The following is an 18,261-nucleotide window of genomic DNA, read 5'->3' on the forward strand; positions in this document are numbered from 1 at the left end:
TTTTGCCACATTTATCGGTGGTGGGTCTCGCACATTTTTTCCAGGGGAGAGATATTGACCTGAAACACTTTTTACTGCAGAGATGCTGCAGTTCTAAAGGCTGGTCGGACAGAAGGGCTTAGCCGTTTCATTGCCTGCCCCCCTGCAGCCCATTTATTACCAGCAGTTGTGAGTGGTGACTGCTGTTTGTAAAATATAAAAATTTCAGGACATAGAAAGTCGCAGACGGGGCTTTTGGGATGCCTGCCTATGTCTTTGTTTATTATTTATCTAATAGCTGAGTGATCTGGTCAAGATATTTCTCTTTTTTTTAACATATTGCGTTAAAATAGCTACAGCTTGCTTAATGTATAAATATTAGCACTGCGTTTGCCGGGAATCGAACCCGGGTCAACTGCTTGGAAGGCAGCTATGCTCACCACTATACCACCAACGCTCCGTGGCATATGTTTTTTTTAAACTCTAGACATCACAACCCTGAGTTCAATGACTATATTGCACCAGTATCAGAGGTATTTTTGGTTTACAGACCAACATGAAAATCAGGAAAAAAGTTCTTGCAACTGCTAAGGAACTGGAGATTGAAACCAATGCAAAAGCTGCGCAGAAAAGGAGAAAGGGAAAGCAGCAGTTCAAATCATTGAAATAAGATATATTGGCAGCAAGGGAAAAACAGCAGGGTAGAGAAAGAAAACAGCTCCACGAAATTCACAGGAGATTGATAATAGCAGTACAAAAAAAGGGAATAATAACGTTCCAAGCAGCCTCAGAAAGAAGTGCGAGGGTCCCATCTTTCGTTAATGGTCATAACTGTGCATCATTTCCTTTGAAGTGTAGGGTTGATTCTCTGACCATCTGTCTCCCTGACTTTGAGCAGAGACCGATAGTTGAGCAGTCTCTTCCCACAAAAAGCTGGCACAAGCCTGCTGTTTTCCGCTCTGGCAGCGTGGAAACGAGAGAGTGGTCCTCACAAGAAAAAAAATCAATCCATGCTAGCAGAGGATGGTTTCGATCCATGGACCTCTGGGGTATGGGCCCAGCACGCTTCCGCTGCGCCACTCTGCTTCCTGCTCAAAATGCTGTGGTTATGCAGATCAGGAGCCTTCAGAGGAGTGGCATGGGATCGCTGGAGCTATTCTGGCAGGGCTCTCACCTCATTTGCCTAAGAATGTCACAAGGCATGCTGGGTGCAGAAAATCTTCACCTTCCCCTCTCACAGTCAGTCATAGGGGAAAGTCAAGGCCCTCTCAGTCACTAGCCATGTCACGCCTTTGTCAAGACAGAAGCACCCCCACCCGCTCCTTCTCTGTGATCCTGCGCTACCATGCTCAGGTTTTGGCCTTACCTGGGAGCCAGAGGTGCACCCGGTGAGGGCTTGCCCGGTATGAGCGTTCGGGACGTGAGTGGACTTAGGACTGGAAGTTCTGTCCATTCGAAGCAGCCAACCTTCCTGCTGCAGACAGGGGCTGTTCCCTTGGGTTTCTTTCACCTTGCTCTCGGATAAATTTGGTTGTATGCTGCAGTTGCCTGCGATGACTACAAGGTGGCGCTGCTTTCAGGTAAGAGCACAAATATGCAGAAAATGTTGGGGACTTTTGCCACATTTATCGGTGGTGGGTCTCGCACATTTTTTCCAGGGGAGAGATATTGACCTGAAACACTTTTTACTGCAGAGATGCTGCAGTTCTAAAGGCTGGTCGGGCAGAAGGGCTTAGCCGTTTCATTGCCTGCCCCCCTGCAGCCCATTTATTACCAGCAGTTGTGAGTGGTGACTGCTGTTTGTAAAATATAAAAATTTCAGGACATAGAAAGTCGCAGACGGGGCTTTTGGGATGCCTGCCTATGTCTTTGTTTATTATTTATCTAATAGCTGAATAATCTGGTCAAGATATTTCTCTTTTTTTTAACATATTGCGTTAGAATAGCTACAGCTTGCTTAATGTATAAATATTAGCACTGCGTTGGCCGGGAATCGAACCCAGGTCAACTGCTTGGAAGGCAGCTATGCTCACCACTATACCACCAACGCTCCGTGGCATATGTTTTTTTTAAACTCTAGACATCACAACCCTGAGTTCAATGACTATATTGCACCAGTATCAGAGGTATTTTTGGTTTACAGACCAACATGAAAATCAGGAAAAAAGTTCTTGCAACTGCTAAGGAACTGGAGATTGAAACCAATGCAAAAGCTGCGCAGAAAAGGAGAAAGGGAAAGCAGCAGTTCAAATCATTGAAATAAGCATATATTGGCAGCAAGGGAAAAACAGCAGGGTAGAGAAAGAAAACAGCTCCACGAAATTCACAGGAGATTGATAATAGCAGGACAAAAAAAGGGAATAATAACGTTCCAAGCAGCCTCAGAAAGAAGTGCGAGGGTCCCATCTTTCGTTAATGGTCATAACTGTGCATCATTTCCTTTGAAGTGTAGAGTTGATTCCCTGACCATCTGTCTCCCTGACTTTGAGCAGAGACCGATAGTTGAGCAGTCTCTTCCCACAAAAAGCTGGCACAAGCCTGCTGTTTTCCGCTCTGCCAGCGTGGAAACGAGAGAGTGGTCCTCACAAGAAAAAAATTCAATCCATGCTAGCAGAGGATGGTTTCGATCCATCGACCTCTAGGTTATGGGCCCAGCACGCTTCCGCTGCGCCACTCTGCTTCCTGCTCAAAATCCTGTGGTTATGCAGATCAGGAGCCTTCAGAGGAGTGGCATGGGATCGCTGGAGCTATTCTGGCAGGGCTCTCACCTCATTTGCCTAAGAATGTCACAAGGCATGCTGGGTGCAGAAAATCTTCGCCTTCCCCTCTCACAGTCAGTCATAGGGGAAAGTCAAGGCCCTCTCAGTCACTAGCCATATCACGCCTTTGTCAAGACAGAAGCACCCCCACCCGCTCCTTCTCTGTGATCCTGCGCTACCATGCTCAGGTTTTGGCCTTACCTGGGAGCCAGAGGTGCACCCGGTGAGGGCTTGCCCGGTATGAGCGTTTGGGAGCGTTCGGGACGTGTGTGGACTTAGGACTGGAAGTTCTGTCCATTCGAAGCAGCCAACCTTCCTGCTGCAGACAGGGGCTGTTCTCTTGGGTTTCTTTCACCTTGCTCTCGGATAAATTTGGTTGTATGCTGCAGTTGCCTGCGATGACTACAAGGTGGCGCTGCTTTCAGGTAAGAGCACAAATATGCAGAAAATGTTGGGGACTTTTGCCACATTTATCGGTGGTGGGTCTCGCACATTTTTTCCAGGGGAGAGATATTGACCTGAAACACTTTTTACTGCAGAGATGCTGCAGTTCTAAAGGCTGGTCGGACAGAAGGGCTTAGCCGTTTCATTGCCTGCCCCCCTGCAGCCCATTTATTACCAGCAGTTGTGAGTGGTGACTGCTGTTTGTAAAATATAAAAATTTCAGGACATAGAAAGTCGCAGACGGGGCTTTTGGGATGCCTGCCTATGTCTTTGTTTATTATTTATCTAATAGCTGAGTGATCTGGTCAAGATATTTCTCTTTTTTTTAACATATTGCGTTAAAATAGCTACAGCTTGCTTAATGTATAAATATTAGCACTGCGTTTGCCGGGAATCGAACCCGGGTCAACTGCTTGGAAGGCAGCTATGCTCACCACTATACCACCAACGCTCCGTGGCATATGTTTTTTTTAAACTCTAGACATCACAACCCTGAGTTCAATGACTATATTGCACCAGTATCAGAGGTATTTTTGGTTTACAGACCAACATGAAAATCAGGAAAAAAGTTCTTGCAACTGCTAAGGAACTGGAGATTGAAACCAATGCAAAAGCTGCGCAGAAAAGGAGAAAGGGAAAGCAGCAGTTCAAATCATTGAAATAAGATATATTGGCAGCAAGGGAAAAACAGCAGGGTAGAGAAAGAAAACAGCTCCACGAAATTCACAGGAGATTGATAATAGCAGTACAAAAAAAGGGAATAATAACGTTCCAAGCAGCCTCAGAAAGAAGTGCGAGGGTCCCATCTTTCGTTAATGGTCATAACTGTGCATCATTTCCTTTGAAGTGTACGGTTGATTCTCTGACCATCTGTCTCCCTGACTTTGAGCAGAGACCGATAGTTGAGCAGTCTCTTCCCACAAAAAGCTGGCACAAGCCTGCTGTTTTCCGCTCTGGCAGCGTGGAAACGAGAGAGTGGTCCTCACAAGAAAAAAAATCAATCCATGCTAGCAGAGGATGGTTTCGATCCATGGACCTCTGGGGTATGGGCCCAGCACGCTTCCGCTGCGCCACTCTGCTTCCTGCTCAAAATGCTGTGGTTATGCAGATCAGGAGCCTTCAGAGGAGTGGCATGGGATCGCTGGAGCTATTCTGGCAGGGCTCTCACCTCATTTGCCTAAGAATGTCACAAGGCATGCTGGGTGCAGAAAATCTTCACCTTCCCCTCTCACAGTCAGTCATAGGGGAAAGTCAAGGCCCTCTCAGTCACTAGCCATGTCACGCCTTTGTCAAGACAGAAGCACCCCCACCCGCTCCTTCTCTGTGATCCTGCGCTACCATGCTCAGGTTTTGGCCTTACCTGGGAGCCAGAGGTGCACCCGGTGAGGGCTTGCCCGGTATGAGCGTTCGGGACGTGAGTGGACTTAGGACTGGAAGTTCTGTCCATTCGAAGCAGCCAACCTTCCTGCTGCAGACAGGGGCTGTTCCCTTGGGTTTCTTTCACCTTGCTCTCGGATAAATTTGGTTGTATGCTGCAGTTGCCTGCGATGACTACAAGGTGGCGCTGCTTTCAGGTAAGAGCACAAATATGCAGAAAATGTTGGGGACTTTTGCCACATTTATCGGTGGTGGGTCTCGCACATTTTTTCCAGGGGAGAGATATTGACCTGAAACACTTTTTACTGCAGAGATGCTGCAGTTCTAAAGGCTGGTCGGGCAGAAGGGCTTAGCCGTTTCATTGCCTGCCCCCCTGCAGCCCATTTATTACCAGCAGTTGTGAGTGGTGACTGCTGTTTGTAAAATATAAAAATTTCAGGACATAGAAAGTCGCAGACGGGGCTTTTGGGATGCCTGCCTATGTCTTTGTTTATTATTTATCTAATAGCTGAATAATCTGGTCAAGATATTTCTCTTTTTTTTAACATATTGCGTTAGAATAGCTACAGCTTGCTTAATGTATAAATATTAGCACTGCGTTGGCCGGGAATCGAACCCAGGTCAACTGCTTGGAAGGCAGCTATGCTCACCACTATACCACCAACGCTCCGTGGCATATGTTTTTTTTAAACTCTAGACATCACAACCCTGAGTTCAATGACTATATTGCACCAGTATCAGAGGTATTTTTGGTTTACAGACCAACATGAAAATCAGGAAAAAAGTTCTTGCAACTGCTAAGGAACTGGAGATTGAAACCAATGCAAAAGCTGCGCAGAAAAGGAGAAAGGGAAAGCAGCAGTTCAAATCATTGAAATAAGCATATATTGGCAGCAAGGGAAAAACAGCAGGGTAGAGAAAGAAAACAGCTCCACGAAATTCACAGGAGATTGATAATAGCAGGACAAAAAAAGGGAATAATAACGTTCCAAGCAGCCTCAGAAAGAAGTGCGAGGGTCCCATCTTTCGTTAATGGTCATAACTGTGCATCATTTCCTTTGAAGTGTAGGGTTGATTCTCTGACCATCTGTCTCCCTGACTTTGAGCAGAGACCAATAGTTGAGCAGTCTCTTCCCACAAAAAGCTGGCACAAGCCTGCTTTTTTCCGCTCTGGCAGCGTGGAAACGAGAGATTGGTCCTCACAAGAAAAAAAATCAATCCATGCTAGCAGAGGATGGTTTCGATCCATCGACCTCTGGGTTATGGGCCCAGCACGCTTCCGCTGCGCCACTCTGCTTCCTGCTCAAAATGCTATGGTTATGCAGATCAGGAGCCTTCAGAGGAGTGGCATGGGATCGCTGGAGCTATTCTGGCAGGGCTCTCACCTCATTTGCCTAAGAATGTCACAAGGCATGCTGGGTGCAGAAAATCTTCACCTTCCCCTCTCACAGTCAGTCATAGGGGAAAGTCAAGGCCCTCTCAGTCACTAGCCATGTCACGCCTTTGTCAAGACAGAAGCACCCCCACCCGCTCCTTCTCTGTGATCCTGCGCTACCATGCTCAGGTTTTGGCCTTACCTGGGAGCCAGAGGTGCACCCGGTGAGGGCTTGCCCGGTATGAGCGTTTGGGAGCGTTTGGGACGTGAGTGGACTTAGGACTGGAAGTTCTGTCCATTCGAAGCAGCCAACCGTCCTGCTGCAGACAGGGGCTGTTCCCTTGGGTTTCTTTCACCTTGCTCTCGGATAAATTTGGTTGTATGCTGCAGTTGCCTGCGATTACTACAAGGTGGCGCTGCTTTCAGGTAAGAGCACAAATATGCAGAAAATGTTGGGGACTTTTGCCACATTTATCGGTGGTGGGTCTCGCACATTTTTTCCAGGGGAGAGATATTGACCTGAAACACTTTTTACTGCAGAGATTCTGCAGTTCTAAAGGCTGGTCGGGCAGAAGGGCTTAGCCGTTTCATTGCCTGCCCCCCTGCAGCCCATTTATTACCAGCAGTTGTGAGTGGTGACTGCTGTTTGTAAAATATAAAAATTTCAGGACATAGAAAGTCGCAGACAGGGCTTTTGGGATGCCTGCCTATGTCTTTGTTTATTATTTATCTAATAGCTGAGTAATCTGGTCAAGATATTTCTCTTTTTTTTAAACATATTGCGTTAGAATAGCTACAGCTTGCTTAATGTATAAATATTAGCACTGCGTTAGCCGGGAATCAAACCCGGGTCAACTGCTTGGAAGGCAGCTATGCTCACCACTATACCACCAACGCTCCATGGTATATGTTTTTTTTAAACTCTAGACATCACAACCCTGAGTTCAATGACTATATTGCACCAGTATCAGAGGTATTTTTGGTTTACAGACCAACATGAAAATCAGGAAAAAAGTTCTTGCAACTGCTAAGGAACTGGAGATTGAAACCAATGCAAAAGCTGCACAGAAAAGGAGAAAGGGAAAGCAGCAGTTCAAATCATTGAAATAAGCATATATTGGCAGCAAGGGAAAAACTGCAGGGTAGAGAAAGAAAACAGCTCCACGAAATTCACAGGAGATTGATAATAGCAGGACAAAAAAAGGGAATAATAACGTTCCAAGCAGGCTCAGAAAGAAGTGCGAGGGTCCCATCTTTCTTTAATGGTCATAACTGTGCATCATTTCCTTTGAAGTGTAGGGTTGATTCTCTGACCATCTGTCTCCCTGACTTTGAGCAGAGACCGATAGTTGAGCAGTCTCTTCCCACAAAAAGCTGGCACAAGCCTGCTGTTTTCCGCTCTGGCAGCGTGGAAACGAGAGAGTGGTCCTCACAAGAAAAAAAATCAATCCATGCTAGCAGAGGATGGTTTCGATCCATCGACCTCTGGGTTATGGGCCCAGCACGCTTCCGCTGCGCCACTCTGCTTCCTGTTCAAAATGCTGTGGTTATGCAGATCAGTAGCCTTCAGAGGAGTGGCATGGGATCGCTGGAGCTATTCTGGCAGGGCTCTCACCTCATTTGCCTAAGAATGTCACAAGGCATGCTGGGTGCAGAAAATCTTCGCCTTCCCCTCTCACAGTCAGTCATAGGGGAAAGTCAAGGCCCTCTCATTTACTAGCCATGTCACGCCTTTGTCAAGACAGAAGCACCCCCACCCGCTCCTTCTCTGTGATCCTGCGCTACCATGCTCAGGTTTTGGCCTTACCTGGGAGCCAGAGGTGCACCCGGTGAGGGCTTGCCCAGTATGAGTGTTTGGGAGCGTTCGGGACGTGAGTGGACTTAGGACTGGAAGTTCTGTCCATTCGAAGCAGCCAACCTTCCTGCTGCAGACAGGGGCTGTTCCCTTGGGTTTCTTTCACCTTGCTCTCGGATAAATTTGGTTGTATGCTGCAGTTGCCTGCGATGACTACAAGGTGGCGCTGCTTTCAGGTAAGAGCACAAATATGCAGAAAATGTTGGGGACTTTTGCCACATTTATCGGTGGTGGGTCTCGCACATTTTTTCCAGGGGAGAGATATTGACCTGAAACACTTTTTACTGCAGAGATTCTGCAGTTCTAAAGGCTGGTCGGGCAGAAGGGCTTAGCCGTTTCATTGCCTGCCCCCCTGCAGCCCATTTATTACCAGCAGTTGTGAGTGGTGACTGCTGTTTGTAAAATATAAAAATTTCAGGACATAGAAAGTCGCAGACGGGGCTTTTGGGATGCCTGCCTATGTCTTTGTTTATTATTTATCTAATAGCTGAGTAATCTGGTCAAGATATTTCTCTTTTTTTTAACATATTGCGTTAGAATAGCTACAGCTTGCTTAATGTATAAATATTAGCACTGCGTTGGCCGGGAATCAAACCCGGGTCAACTGCTTGGAAGGCAGCTATGCTCACCACTATAACACCAACGCTCCATGGCATATGTTTTTTTTAAACTCTAGACATCACAACCCTGAGTTCAATGACTATATTGCACCAGTATCAGAGGTATTTTTGGTTTACAGACCAACATGAAAATCAGGAAAAAAGTTCTTGCAACTGCTAAGGAACTGGAGATTGAAACCAATGCAAAAGCTGCGCAGAAAAGGAGAAAGGGAAAGCAGCAGTTCAAATCATTGAAATAAGCATATATTGGCAGCAAGGGAAAAACAGCAGGGTAGAGAAAGAAAACAGCTCCACGAAATTCACAGGAGATTGATAATAGCAGGACAAAAAAAGGGAATAATAACGTTCCAAGCAGGCTCAGAAAGAAGTGCGAGGGTCCCATCTTTCTTTAATGGTCATAACTGTGCATCATTTCCTTTGAAGTGTAGGGTTGATTCTCTGACCATCTGTCTCCCTGACTTTGAGCAGAGACCGATAGTTGAGCAGTCTCTTCCCACAAAAAGCTGGCACAAGCCTGCTGTTTTCCGCTCTGGCAGCGTGGAAACGAGAGAGTGGTCCTCACAAGAAAAAAAATCAATCCATGCTAGCAGAGGATGGTTTCGATCCATCGACCTCTGGGTTATGGGCCCAGCACGCTTCCGCTGCGCCACTCTGCTTCCTGTTCAAAATGCTGTGGTTATGCAGATCAGGAGCCTTCAGAGGAGTGGCATGGGATCGCTGGAGCTATTCTGGCAGGGCTCTCACCTCATTTGCCTAAGAATGTCACAAGGCATGCTGGGTGCAGAAAATCTTCGCCTTCCCCTCTCACAGTCAGTCATAGGGGAAAGTCAAGGCCCTCTCAGTCACTAGCCATGTCACGCCTTTGTCAAGACAGAAGCACCCCCACCCGCTCCTTCTCTGTGATCCTGCGCTACCATGCTCAGGTTTTGGCCTTACCTGGGAGCCAGAGGTGCACCCGGTGAGGGCTTGCCCGGTATGAGCGTTTGGGAGCGTTCGGGACGTGAGTGGACTTAGGCCTGGAAGTTCTGTCCATTCGAAGCAGCCAACCTTCCTGCTGCAGACAGGGGCTGTTCCCTTGGGTTTCTTTCACCTTGCTCTCGGATAAATTTGGTTGTATGCTGCAGTTGCCTGCGATGACTACAAGGTGGCGCTGCTTTCAGGTAAGAGCACAAATATGCAGAAAATGATGGGGACGTTTGCCACATTTATCGGTGGTGGGTCTCGCACATTTTTTCCAGGGGAGAGATATTGACCTGAAACACTTTTTACTGCAGAGATTCTGCAGTTCTAAAGGCTGGTCGGGCAGAAGGGCTTAGCCGTTTCATTGCCTGCCCCCCTGCAGCCCATTTATTACCAGCAGTTGTGAGTGGTGACTGCTGTTTGTAAAATATAAAAATTTCAGGACATAGAAAGTCGCAGACGGGGCTTTTGGGATGCCTGCCTAAGTCTTTGTTTATTATTTATCTAATAGCTGAGTAATCTGGTCAAGATATTTCTCTTTTTTTTAACATATTGCGATAGAATAGCTACAGCTTGCTTAATGTATAAATATTAGCACTGCGTTGGCCAGGAATCGAACCCGGGTCAACTGCTTGGAAGGCAGCTATGCTCACCACTATACCACCAACGCTCCATGGCATATGTTTTTTTTAAACTCTAGACATCACAACCCTGAGTTCAATGACTATATTGCACCAGTATCAGAGGTATTTTTGGTTTACAGACCAACATGAAAATCAGGAAAAAAGTTCTTGCAACTGCTAAGGAACTGGAGATTGAAACCAATGCAAAAGCTGCGCAGAAAAGGAGAAAGGGAAAGCAGCAGTTCAAATCATTGAAATAAGCATATTTTGGCAGCAAGGGAAAAACAGCAGGGTAGAGAAAGAAAACAGCTCCACGAAATTCACAGGAGATTGATAATAGCAGGACAAAAAAAGGGAATAATAACGTTCCAAGCAGGCTCAGAAAGAAGTGCGAGGGTCCCATCTTTCTTTAATGGTCATAACTGTGCATCATTTCCTTTGAAGTGTAGAGTTGATTCTCTGACCATCTGTCTCCCTGACTTTGAGCAGAGACCGATAGTTGAGCAGTCTCTTCCCACAAAAAGCTGGCACAAGCCTGCTGTTTTCCGCTCTGCCAGCGTGGAAACGAGAGAGTGGTCCTCACAAGAAAAAAATTCAATCCATGCTAGCAGAGGATGGTTTCGATCCATCGACCTCTGGGTTATGGGCCCAGCACGATTCCGCTGCGCCACTCTGCTTCCTGCTCAAAATCCTGTGGTTATGCAGATCAGGAGCCTTCAGAGGAGTGGCATGGGATCGCTGGAGCTATTCTGGCAGGGCTCTCACCTCATTTGCCTAAGAATGTCACAAGGCATGCTGGGTGCAGAAAATCTTCGCCTTCCCCTCTCACAGTCAGTCATAGGGGAAAGTCAAGGCCCTCTCAGTCACTAGCCATATCACGCCTTTGTCAAGACAGAAGCACCCCCACCCGCTCCTTCTCTGTGATCCTGCGCTACCATGCTCAGGTTTTGGCCTTACCTGGGAGCCAGAGGTGCACCCGGTGAGGGATTGCCCGGTATGAGCGTTTGGGACGTTAGTGGACTTAGGACTGGAAGTTCTGTCCATTCGAAGCAGCCAACCTTCCTGCTGCAGACAGGGGCTGTTCCCTTGGGTTTCTTTCACCTTGCTCTCGGATAAATTTGGTTGTATGCTGCAGTTGCCTGTGATGACTACAAGGTGGCGCTGCTTTCAGGTAAGAGCACAAATATGCAGAAAATGTTGGGGACTTTTGCCACATTTATCGGTGGTGGGTCTCGCACATTTTTTCCAGGGGAGAGATATTGACCTGAAACACTTTTTACTGCAGAGATGCTGCAGTTCTAAAGGCTGGTCGAGCAGAAGGGCTTAGCCGTTTCATTGCCTGCCCCCCTGCAGCCCATTTATTACCAGCAGTTGTGAGTGGTGACTGCTGTTTGTAAAATATAAAAATTTCAGGACATAGAAAGTCGCAGACGGGGCTTTTGGGATGCCTGCCTATGTCTTTGTTTATTATTTATCTAATAGCTGAGTGATCTGGTCAAGATATTTCTCTTTTTTTTAACATATTGCGTTAAAATAGCTACAGCTTGCTTAATGTATAAATATTAGCACTGCGTTGGCCGGGAATCGAACCCGGGTCAACTTCTTGGAAGGCAGCTATGCTCACCACTATACCACCAACGCTCCGTGGCATATGTTTTTTTTAAACTCTAGACATCACAACCCTGAGTTCAATGACTATATTGCACCAGTATCAGAGGTATTTTTGGTTTACAGACCAACATGAAAATCAGGAAAAAAGTTCTTGCAACTGCTAAGGAACTGGAGATTGAAACCAATGCAAAAGCTGCGCAGAAAAGGAGAAAGGGAAAGCAGCAGTTCAAATCATTGAAATAAGATATATTGGCAGCAAGGGAAAAACAGCAGGGTAGAGAAAGAAAACAGCTCCACGAAATTCACAGGAGATTGATAATAGCAGTACAAAAAAAGGGAATAATAACGTTCCAAGCAGCCTCAGAAAGAAGTGCGAGGGTCCCATCTTTCGTTAATGGTCATAACTGTGCATCATTTCCTTTGAAGTGTAGGGTTGATTCTCTGACCATCTGTCTCCCTGACTTTGAGCAGAGACCGATAGTTGAGCAGTCTCTTCCCACAAAAAGCTGGCACAAGCCTGCTGTTTTCCGCTCTGGCAGCGTGGAAACGAGAGAGTGGTCCTCACAAGAAAAAAAATCAATCCATGCTAGCAGAGGATGGTTTCGATCCATGGACCTCTGGGGTATGGGCCCAGCACGCTTCCGCTGCGCCACTCTGCTTCCTGCTCAAAATGCTGTGGTTATACAGATCAGGAGCCTTCAGAGGAGTGGCATGGGATCGCTGGAGCTATTCTGGCAGGGCTCTCACCTCATTTGCCTAAGAATGTCACAAGGCATGCTGGGTGCAGAAAATCTTCACCTTCCCCTCTCACAGTCAGTCATAGGGGAAAGTCAAGGCCCTCTCAGTCACTAGCCATGTCACGCCTTTGTCAAGACAGAAGCACCCCCACCCGCTCCTTCTCTGTGATCCTGCGCTACCATGCTCAGGTTTTGGCCTTACCTGGGAGCCAGAGGTGCACCCGGTGAGGGCTTGCCCGGTATGAGCGTTTGGGACGTGAGTGGACTTAGGACTGGAAGTTCTGTCCATTCGAAGCAGCCAACCTTCCTGCTGCAGACAGGGGCTGTTCCCTTGGGTTTCTTTCACCTTGCTCTCGGATAAATTTGGTTGTATGCTGCAGTTGCCTGCGATGACTACAAGGTGGCGCTGCTTTCAGGTAAGAGCACAAATATGCAGAAAATGTTGGGGACTTTTGCCACATTTATCGGTGGTGGGTCTCGCACATTTTTTCCAGGGGAGAGATATTGACCTGAAACACTTTTTACTGCAGAGATTCTGCAGTTCTAAAGGCTGGTCGGGCAGAAGGGCTTAGCCGTTTCATTGCCTGCCCCCCTGCAGCCCATTTATTACCAGCAGTTGTGAGTGGTGACTGCTGTTTGTAAAATATAAAAATTTCAGGACATAGAAAGTCGCAGACGGGGCTTTTGGGATGCCTGCCTATGTCTTTGTTTATTATTTATCTAATAGCTGAGTAATCTGGTCAAGATATTTCTCTTTTTTTTAACATATTGCGTTAGAATAGCTACAGCTTGCTTAATGTATAAATATTAGCACTGCGTTGGCCGGGAATCAAACCCGGGTCAACTGCTTGGAAGGCAGCTATGCTCACCACTATAACACCAACGCTCCATAGCATATGTTTTTTTTAAACTCTAGACATCACAACCCTGAGTTCAATGACTATATTGCACCAGTATCAGAGGTATTTTTGGTTTACAGACCAACATGAAAATCAGGAAAAAAGTTCTTGCAACTGCTAAGGAACTGGAGATTGAAACCAATGCAAAAGCTGCGCAGAAAAGGAGAAAGGGAAAGCAGCAGTTCAAATCATTGAAATAAGCATATATTGGCAGCAAGGGAAAAACAGCAGGGTAGAGAAAGAAAACAGCTCCACGAAATTCACAGGAGATTGATAATAGCAGGACAAAAAAAGGGAATAATAACGTTCCAAGCAGGCTCAGAAAGAAGTGCGAGGGTCCCATCTTTCTTTTATGGTCATAACTGTGCATCATTTCCTTTGAAGTGTAGGGTTGATTCTCTGACCATCTGTCTCCCTGACTTTGAGCAGAGACCGATAGTTGAGCAGTCTCTTCCCACAAAAAGCTGGCACAAGCCTGCTGTTTTCCGCTCTGGCAGCGTGGAAACGAGAGAGTGGTCCTCACAAGAAAAAAAATCAATCCATGCTAGCAGAGGATGGTTTCGATCCATCGACCTCTGGGTTATGGGCCCAGCACGCTTACGCTGCGCCACTCTGGTTCCTGTTCAAAATGCTGTGGTTATGCAGATCAGGAGCCTTCAGAGGAGTGGCATGGGATCGCTGGAGCTATTCTGGCAGGGCTCTCACCTCATTTGCCTAAGAATGTCACAAGGCATGCTGGGTGCAGAAAATCTTCGCCTTCCCCTCTCACAGTCAGTCATAGGGGAAAGTCAAGGCCCTCTCAGTCACTAGCCATGTCACGCCTTTGTCAAGACAGAAGCACCCCCACCCGCTCCTTCTCTGTGATCCTGCGCTACTATGCTCAGGTTTTGGCCTTACCTGGGAGCCAGAGGTGCACCCGGTGAGGGCTTGCCCGGTATGAGCGTTTGTTAGCGTTCGGGACGTGAGTGGACTTAGGACTGGAAGTTCTGTCCATTCGAAGCAGCCAACCTTCCTGCTGCAGACAGGGGCTGTTCCCTTGGGTTTCTTTCACCTTGCTCTCGGATAAATTTGGTTGTATGCTGCAGTTGCCTGCGATGACTACAAGGTGGCGCTGCTTTCAGGTAAAAGCACAAATATGCAGAAAATGTTGGGGACTTTTGCCACATTTATCGGTGGTGGGTCTCGCACATTTTTTCCAGGGGAGAGATATTGACCTGAAACACTTTTTACTGCAGAGATTCTGCAGTTCTAAAGGCTGGTCGGGCAGAAGGGCTTAGCCGTTTCATTGCCTGCCCCCCTGCAGCCCATTTATTACCAGCAGTTGTGAGTGGTGACTGCTGTTTGTAAAATATAAAAATTTCAGGACATAGAAAGTCGCAGACGGGGCTTTTGGGATGCCTGCCTATGTCTTTGTTTATTATTTATCTAATAGCTGAGTAATCTGGTCAAGATATTTCTCTTTTTTTTAACATATTGCGATAGAATAGCTACAGCTTGCTTAATGTATAAATATTAGCACTGCGTTGGCCAGGAATCGAACCCGGGTCAACTGCTTGGAAGGCAGCTATGCTCACCACTATACCACCAACTCTCCATGGCATATGTTTTTTTTAAACTCTAGACATCACAACCCTGAGTTCAATGACTATATTGCACCAATATCAGAGGTATTTTTGGTTTACAGACCAACATGAAAATCAGGAAAAAAGTTCTTGCAACTGCTAAGGAACTGGAGATTGAAACCAATGCAAAAGCTGCGCAGAAAAGGAGAAAGGGAAAGCAGCAGTTCAAATCATTGAAATAAGCATATTTTGGCAGCAAGGGAAAAACAGCAGGGTAGAGAAAGAAAACAGCTCCACGAAATTCACAGGAGATTGATAATAGCAGGACAAAAAAAGGGAATAATAACGTTCCAAGCAGGCTCAGAAAGAAGTGCGAGGGTCCCATCTTTCTTTAATGGTCATAACTGTGCATCATTTCCTTTGAAGTGTAGAGTTGATTCTCTGACCATCTGTCTCCCTGACTTTGAGCAGAGACCGATAGTTGAGCAGTCTCTTCCCACAAAAAGCTGGCACAAGCCTGCTGTTTTCCGCTCTGCCAGCGTGGAAACGAGAGAGTGGTCCTCACAAGAAAAAAATTCAATCCATGCTAGCAGAGGATGGTTTCGATCCATCGACCTCTAGGTTATGGGCCCAGCACGCTTCCGCTGCGCCACTCTGCTTCCTGCTCAAAATCCTGTGGTTATGCAGATCAGGAGCCTTCAGAGGAGTGGCATGGGATCGCTGGAGCTATTCTGGCAGGGCTCTCACCTCATTTGCCTAAGAATGTCACAAGGCATGCTGGGTGCAGAAAATCTTCGCCTTCCCCTCTCACAGTCAGTCATAGGGGAAAGTCAAGGCCCTCTCAGTCACTAGCCATATCACGCCTTTGTCAAGACAGAAGCACCCCCACCCGCTCCTTCTCTGTGATCCTGCGCTACCATGCTCAGGTTTTGGCCTTACCTGGGAGCCAGAGGTGCACCCGGTGAGGGCTTGCCCGGTATGAGCGTTTGGGAGCGTTCGGGACGTGTGTGGACTTAGGACTGGAAGTTCTGTCCATTCGAAGCAGCCAACCTTCCTGCTGCAGACAGGGGCTGTTCTCTTGGGTTTCTTTCACCTTGCTCTCGGATAAATTTGGTTGTATGCTGCAGTTGCCTGCGATGACTACAAGGTGGCGCTGCTTTCAGGTAAGAGCACAAATATGCAGAAAATGTTGGGGACTTTTGCCACATTTATCGGTGGTGGGTCTCGCACATTTTTTCCAGGGGAGAGATATTGACCTGAAACACTTTTTACTGCAGAGATGCTGCAGTTCTAAAGGCTGGTCGGACAGAAGGGCTTAGCCGTTTCATTGCCTGCCCCCCTGCAGCCCATTTATTACCAGCAGTTGTGAGTGGTGACTGCTGTTTGTAAAATATAAAAATTTCAGGACATAGAAAGTCGCAGACGGGGCTTTTGGGATGCCTGCCTATGTCTTTGTTTATTATTTATCTAATAGCTGAGTGATCTGGTCAAGATATTTCTCTTTTTTTTAACATATTGCGTTAAAATAGCTACAGCTTGCTTAATGTATAAATATTAGCACTGCGTTGGCCGGGAATCGAACCCGGGTCAACTGCTTGGAAGGCAGCTATGCTCACCACTATACCACCAACGCTCCGTGGCATATGTTTTTTTTAAACTCTAGACATCACAACCCTGAGTTCAATTACTATATTGCACCAGTATCAGAGGTATTTTTGGTTTACAGACCAACATGAAAATCAGGAAAAAAGTTCTTGCAACTGCTAAGGAACTGGAGATTGAAACCAATGCAAAAGCTGCGCAGAAAAGGAGAAAGGGAAAGCAGCAGTTCAAATCATTGAAATAAGATATATTGGCAGCAAGGGAAAAACAGCAGGGTAGAGAAAGAAAACAGCTCCACGAAATTCACAGGAGATTGATAATAGCAGTACAAAAAAAGGGAATAATAACGTTCCAAGCAGCCTCAGAAAGAAGTGCGAGGGTCCCATCTTTCGTTAATGGTCATAACTGTGCATCATTTCCTTTGAAGTGTAGGGTTGATTCTCTGACCATCTGTCTCCCTGACTTTGAGCAGAGACCGATAGTTGAGCAGTCTCTTCCCACAAAAAGCTGGCACAAGCCTGCTGTTTTCCGCTCTGGCAGCGTGGAAAAGAGAGAGTGGTCCTCACAAGAAAAAAAATCAATCCATGCTAGCAGAGGATGGTTTCGATCCATGGACCTCTGGGGTATGGGCCCAGCACGCTTCCGCTGCGCCACTCTGCTTCCTGCTCAAAATGCTGTGGTTATGCAGATCAGGAGCCTTCAGAGGAGTGGCATGGGATCGCTGGAGCTATTCTGGCAGGGCTCTCACCTCATTTGCCTAAGAATGTCACAAGGCATGCTGGGTGCAGAAAATCTTCACCTTCCCCTCTCACAGTCAGTCATAGGGGAAAGTCAAGGCCCTCTCAGTCACTAGCCATGTCACGCCTTTGTCAAGACAGAAGCACCCCCACCCGCTCCTTCTCTGTGATCCTGCGCTACCATGCTCAGGTTTTGGCCTTACCTGGGAGCCAGAGGTGCACCCGGTGAGGGCTTGCCCGGTATGAGCGTTCGGGACGTGAGTGGACTTAGGACTGGAAGTTCTGTCCATTCGAAGCAGCCAACCTTCCTGCTGCAGACAGGGGCTGTTCCCTTGGGTTTCTTTCACCTTGCTCTCGGATAAATTTGGTTGTATGCTGCAGTTGCCTGCGATGACTACAAGGTGGCGCTGCTTTCAGGTAAGAGCACAAATATGCAGAAAATGTTGGGGACTTTTGCCACATTTATCGGTGGTGGGTCTCGCACATTTTTTCCAGGGGAGAGATATTGACCTGAAACACTTTTTACTGCAGAGATGCTGCAGTTCTAAAGGCTGGTCGGGCAGAAGGGCTTAGCCGTTTCATTGCCTGCCCCCCTGCAGCCCATTTATTACCAGCAGTTGTGAGTGGTGACTGCTGTTTGTAAAATATAAAAATTTCAGGACATAGAAAGTCGCAGACGGGGCTTTTGGGATGCCTGCCTATGTCTTTGTTTATTATTTATCTAATAGCTGAATAATCTGGTCAAGATATTTCTCTTTTTTTTAATATATTGCGTTAGAATAGCTACAGCTTGCTTAATGTATAAATATTAGCACTGCGTTGGCCGGGAATCGAACCCAGGTCAACTGCTTGGAAGGCAGCTATGCTCACCACTATACCACCAACGCTCCGTGGCATATGTTTTTTTTAAACTCTAGACATCACAACCCTGAGTTCAATGACTATATTGCACCAGTATCAGAGGTATTTTTGGTTTACAGACCAACATGAAAATCAGGAAAAAAGTTCTTGCAACTGCTAAGGAACTGGAGATTGAAACCAATGCAAAAGCTGCGCAGAAAAGGAGAAAGGGAAAGCAGCAGTTCAAATCATTGAAATAAGCATATATTGGCAGCAAGGGA

At 46.7% G+C, this 18,261-nt stretch overlaps 4 non-coding genes across 4 annotated transcripts; all 4 read right to left on the reverse strand.

Annotated features, from left to right (window-relative positions):
* Window positions 1-1,957: 1,957 nt before the first annotated feature.
* On the reverse strand, window positions 1,958-2,029 carry TRNAG-UCC (transfer RNA glycine (anticodon UCC)). Its single transcript has one exon. It is a non-coding gene; the product is annotated as a tRNA-Gly (tRNA).
* Window positions 2,030-5,154: 3,125 nt separating this feature from the next.
* TRNAG-UCC (transfer RNA glycine (anticodon UCC)) lies at window positions 5,155-5,226 on the reverse strand. The gene has a single exon. It is a non-coding gene; the product is annotated as a tRNA-Gly (tRNA).
* Window positions 5,227-16,362: 11,136 nt separating this feature from the next.
* On the reverse strand, window positions 16,363-16,434 carry TRNAG-UCC (transfer RNA glycine (anticodon UCC)). Its single transcript has one exon. It is a non-coding gene; the product is annotated as a tRNA-Gly (tRNA).
* A 1,521-nt stretch (window positions 16,435-17,955) lies between these two features.
* On the reverse strand, window positions 17,956-18,027 carry TRNAG-UCC (transfer RNA glycine (anticodon UCC)). Its single transcript has one exon. It is a non-coding gene; the product is annotated as a tRNA-Gly (tRNA).
* Window positions 18,028-18,261: the final 234 nt, after the last annotated feature.

This window comes from Pleurodeles waltl, unplaced genomic scaffold, assembly GCF_031143425.1.
Source record: "Pleurodeles waltl isolate 20211129_DDA unplaced genomic scaffold, aPleWal1.hap1.20221129 scaffold_69, whole genome shotgun sequence".
Taxonomy (NCBI): Eukaryota; Metazoa; Chordata; class Amphibia; order Caudata; family Salamandridae; genus Pleurodeles; species Pleurodeles waltl.